The sequence below is a fragment of the Sinocyclocheilus grahami genome, unplaced genomic scaffold, assembly GCF_001515645.1.
Source record: "Sinocyclocheilus grahami isolate Dianchi unplaced genomic scaffold, SAMN03320097.WGS_v1.1 scaffold77.1, whole genome shotgun sequence".
Lineage (NCBI taxonomy): Eukaryota > Metazoa > Chordata > Actinopteri > Cypriniformes > Cyprinidae > Sinocyclocheilus > Sinocyclocheilus grahami.
In genome coordinates, this window is record NW_015505256.1 from 1,345,215 (window position 1) to 1,351,152 (window position 5,938).

Sequence of the window (5,938 nt, forward strand, 5' to 3'; positions counted from 1 at the left end):
CAGTTGTTCTTCTCCTTAGCCCAGGTAAGACGCCTCTGACGTCGTCTGTGGTTCAGGAGTGGCTTTAACAAGAGGAATATGACAACTGTAGCCAAATTCCTTGACACGTCTGTGTGTGGTGGCTCTTGATGCCTTGACCCCAGCCTCAGTCCATTCCTTGTGAAGTTCACTCAAATTCTTGAATCGATTTGACAATCCTCATAAGGCTGCGGTTCTCTCGGTTAGTTGGTTCTCTTTTTCTTCCACACTTTTTCCTTCCACTCAACTTTCTGTTAACATGCTTGGATACAGCACTCTGTGAACAGCCAGCTTCTTTGGCAATGAATGTTTGTGGCTTACCCTCCTTGTGAAGGGTGTCAATGATTGTCTTCTGGACAACTGTCAGATCAGCAGTCTTCCCCATGATTGTGTAGCCTAGTGAACCAAACTGAGAGACCATTTTGAAGGCTCAGGAAACCTTTGCAGGTGTTTTGAGTTGATTAGCTGATTGGCATGTCACCATATTCTAATTTGTAGAAATAGTGAATTGGTGGGTTTTTGTTAAATGTGAGCCAAAATCATCACAATTAAAAGAACCAAAGACTTAAACTACTTCAGTCTGTGTGCATTGAATTTATTTAATACACAAGTTTCACAATTTGAGTTGAATTACTGAAATGAACTTTTCCATGACATTCTAATTTATTGAGCTGCACCTGTATACTATATACACATACCTAAAGGGATAGTTCACCCACATATAACCTTTCTGTCAATATTTGCTCACTCTTATGTCATTCCAAACTGACTTACTTTATACTGCAGAACACAAAAGGAGAAACTGTGAATAATATGCTTGCTCTTTTCCATGCAGTTAAAATTAATATGTACTGGAGAACACAGAAGCACCATAAAGGTATTATAAAAGTAATTCATGTATGCACTATATTGCAAGTCCTCTTTGGTTATACAACAACTTTGAGCAAAGAACAGACTGAAACATAAATTGTTGTCACAGTGAACTGTTAACTTTTGCAACAGCATCGAGTCAGTGAGTTGATTTTGAGAGTCAGATTCATGAATGAATCATTCAGACAATTCAGTAAAACGATTCAGTAAAAAGAATAATTCTCAAAATGACAATTTGTTCATAAGTCAGACATTGCTAATTCTCTCATAAATGCTATTGAACCTGCAAGAGAGCTAGAACGGATGTCAAGATTAGTAAATAACTTTAAGTTCAGTCTGTTCCTCACACAAGGATATGTCTTCAAAAGTGTACAGGTTTTATGGAGTACTTATATGTCCATTTTTATTTGTCCTTCAGTGTAAAAGAACAAGCAAAGAAAGAAAAGTGCAAAGAAAAGAGCAACACACTACATTCCTCCAAAGTTCTTCTTTTGCTTTCTCTGAAAGAAACAAAAGCTATGAGGGTGACAGAATCATTTTTGAGTGAACTGTTGACTGCCAAAAAACAGAGAGAGAGAGAACCCAGCATCATTTGTTTTTGTTTTTTTTTTATAAAAAAAAAAATGTTGTAATATAATGCAACAACATTCATTCATTTTTACGTGTGGCAAGTACGTGTGGTAAACGTCATTTTGGGGCCACTTTTCACAAATCAATGATGATGTTGTTCACATCTCCACAACAGCTGGCAAATGTCAGAACAAGACTCTTCATTAGAAGAACCATAAAAGAGTGAAATTTCCATTCCTTCATGCTCTTACGGTTAAACATAACCTTTCTCCCCGTCCCTTGACCCTGCTGTCTCTCTCCTTCAGTCTGTCTCTCTCTCTGGTGACAGACACTGTGGCTGAAAATTACAGACAGGCAGATCCGTTTAATGATGTCAGGCGTCACAGAATCAAGGGCTCACGAAAACTGACTATTTTAACTGTTCGCATGGAGACTAAAGAAGGAGACGGCCTACACACACACACACACACACACACACACACACACACACACACACACACAAATCATGTCCACTCTCACAATATGTAGTTTTGGTTTTCTGAGCTGTTCTTCTGAGTAACTGTCAAAGTTACTCACCTCCTATCTCACCCAAATGAGCAAATCACTCAGAAACAAGTCCAAACAAAACCGCAGAAGAGCATTCAGTTACACTGCAGTACAGCTTGCCAACTGTGTGTGTGTGTGCATGTATGACCATCTTTGTGTGCAATATATATTTTTACTTTGGATATGCTCTTTTTAAAAGGACAGTTCCTACAAGAATTATTAATCCATTATTTATTTGCCATCACGTTGTTCCATACCCACTGCTTTATTTTTATTTTAATTACTTTCTTTTTCAATGAAACAGAAGAATGTAGATTGCCCAGAAACATTCATACATTTATTTATTCCAGCCATGTAGAGCCGTTTTATTTAAACATAAAATAAATAAATAATACAATATTATAAATAAATATCACAAAGATAAAACATAATAAATACAATTGTTATATATTAGAAATAATTACAATTTATATATAATTAAAATTATATGTGTATAATATATAATTCATTTTAAAATTATTTATTTATTATATATGATTTTTTATATAATATATAATTTTTAGTTTTTTATGTTCTTTTTTCATGTTATTTATAATATTCATAATATTATTATACACGCTGTATATACTTTATTATTTTTTATTCATTTATTTTATGTATTAATAAAGCAACACTTAGTCATGCAAGTACAGTAAGCATCTTGTATAAAATTACAGTTCTCTGATGACCTCACACAGCTCTTTAAGTTCAACAACAAACAAATAAATCCAACACACAACAGCTGAGTCAAGCCTGTTTTTTTTTAAGTTCACAAACAAAACTGGCATTTGAAGAAATCTGTTTTTGCTCAGCACTGTGCATTTTAAATATTTTCATATGTCATTTAGCAAGTCTAGTACTTTGTATGAACACAAACACATGCACACACAAAGACGGTGACAGCTTTGTGAGTAATATTTCAGCAGCAGAGGGTTGTGGGGTTTGGAGCAGTCTAGAAACCGTGTTTACACTAAACCACTCGTTATTGGGCTGACCACAAACCTCTGCTGGCCACAGGCATGTGTGTGTGTGTGTGTGTGTGTGTGTGTGTGTGTGAGGTGATGGCGTAGGGGGGAGGGATCTGCTAACAAATACGCCAGTTAAACTCCAGCCCTCCAAAACTGAGTCGAAGCAGATATCTGACTGCCAGCAGCATCATACTCAACGTCTGCACGACGACAATTATCTCATTCATCTATGTTTTTCACAAGCATTGGAGTGCAAACAGAATTGCATCACCTCTGAGCGCGAAACATGGGTGGGTTGTTTTTGTCGTCTCCATACAGTGCTGCCGAAATTACAAAGATGATGATTGATTTCAGAGATAATGCCGCAACACATTTTCACATATCGCTGAATAACTGATTCATGTTTGACTTTGGCACAGGTGCACAGCAATTCAATGTTATTGGTTGCAGCAAAAAAACAATGTTCGACAGAAGAAGCGAGCCTTGTTCTCGGCGGGAACGTCCGTGCTCATTAGAGACTTCAAAGCAGCTTCTCACTTGGCACGAGTGGGTTTTTACCACGCTTATCTAAACGGTCTCAGAACGGGTGTCATTGCTTACACCCAGCAGATCTGCTCTTAAACAATATGCTCCATTGATCTCTGTGCCGCCGTCTCTGTGTCAGTCAGAGGAAAGTGGTTGCGCAAAGAGAGAACTGGCATTTCATTCTGCAGCTAGCTGAGCTAATCTATCAAAACAAACAATTAAAAAGACTTTTGTTCTGAGTGAACAGTAAACGGCTGAGAGCCTCAGGTATACTAATGAGTGACCTGGGAAAGTGTGCATCACTGGCTTATTTCAGTTAAAGAGATAGTTTACACATAAATTTAAATTCTGTGATCATTTACTCACCCTCATATTTTAAGAATTTTAGTTTGTAGTTAAAGGGATAGTTCACCCAAAAATGAAAATTCCGTCATTAATTACTCAACCTCATGTTATTCTAAACCCGTAAGACCTCCGTTCATCTTCGGAACACAAATTAAGATATTTTTGATGAATTCTGAGAGCTCTCTGACCCTCCCATAGACAGCAATGTAATTACCACCATCAAGGTCCAGAAACGTTGCAAGGAGATCGGTAAAATAATCCATGTGACATCAGGGCCTCAACCGTAATTTTACGAAGCTACAAGAATACTTTTTGTATGCAAAGAAAACTAAAATAATGACTTTATACAACAATTTGTCTCCTATGCATCACCCTGGTGCCATTTTGGAGAGTATCCACTGAATGTATCTGTGTCACGCGAATACGTTTTCTACGTTGTTTATGCTTTGATTTGAACAAAACAAAATTTCCGCGTGACACAGCTGACACAGAATAGCATACGCTGTTACGTTCAGTGGATACGCTCCAAAATGGTACCAGGGAGGAGACAAATTGTTGAAAAAAGTCGGGGGGTTTTTTGCATACAAAAAGTATTCTCGTAGCTTTGTAAAATTACGGTTGAGGCCCTGATGTCACATGGATTATTTTACCGATCTCCTTGCTACGTTTCTGGACCTTGATCGTGGTAATTACATTGCTGTCTATGGGAGGGTCAGAGAGCTCTCAGAATTCATCAAAAATATCTCAATTTGTGTTCCGAAGAGTCTTACGGGTTTAGAACTGAGTAATTAATGACCTAATTTTTGGGTGAACTATCCCTTTAAGAGTTTTTACTTTTAGATTTTAGTTAAGATTTTAGTTGATCTTTTAGAAATGATTGTTAGGTTTTCGAAACCAGTGAGATTTGTTCTAGAGCGTGATGCACTGTGCTTACCATAAGGGTGTGCGATATAAATCCTCTATGATAATATCGTATTGATGATTAAACGATATGCGATTTGACATTATCGAGTATATCGCAAAAACCGCACATCCAGAGAGTGCATGCATACACTACATGATGTTGGTTAGACTACTGCGCAAGCACATTTAGAGTTCAAGCTTTCAAGGTGTGATTTTGTTCTTTTAAAATACATTTAGAATTCCCCCAAAATTCTAAAATGCCCCTTTTGACTTTGTGTTATATTTATACCATCTGACATAGTTAATATCACACGAAGAGTGACGTTTTCTCCAAATATCAGCATGATATTGATTTGATGAACAGCTAAATAAACAAGATAACATTAAGTGACTTACATCTTAGACAACAGTTATTGTTTTTGCTGTAATTCGACAATGAAAATAGTTCCAAACAAAGCCACAGCAGAACTGTTTTGCATCTCTGAGCAACACACAACAGTGTCTCGCTACTGAATCAATCAGACGTTTAAAATCTCAGACAAATCTATTTCAACTTATTGGAAAAGTTCATTTCTGTCACTGCTGCAAATGAACCACCACACAGAATATGAAAAATATCAAAAACTTTGGGAGTCAGATGTCCATGGCAGTCCTAATCTTATCAAAGTTCCAGCACAATAACACGCTCAGCAAAATATTGTCTAATTATCATTATCGACAAAAATTCCAGCAAATATTGATATCATTTTTTTTTGTCATCATCACACACCCCTAGTTTTCCGTAGGTGTATCGATCATTATTTAGATGTAAATAAAAGCCTAGATTAAATCGTATTTCTTCACAAGACTTGGATTAAATTGCTTGATTCATGTAGATGCATTTTACTATGCCTTTATGACATTTTTGGATCTTTTAAGTTTTGGTTACCCGGACTTTCAATGGAGGAACAGAGACCTCTCAGGTTTCATTAAAAAGATCTTAATTTGAGTTTTGAAGATTATGGGTTTGAAATGACATGAGGGTGAGTACCTGATGACAATATCACTCAATGAAATATACAGTACAATATATGGGCACTAATATGCCATTCAGTAATACGGGAAATATTGTCACAGTGTTTTTTACTGTGAATTTCTAGCAATGACAGCTGCCA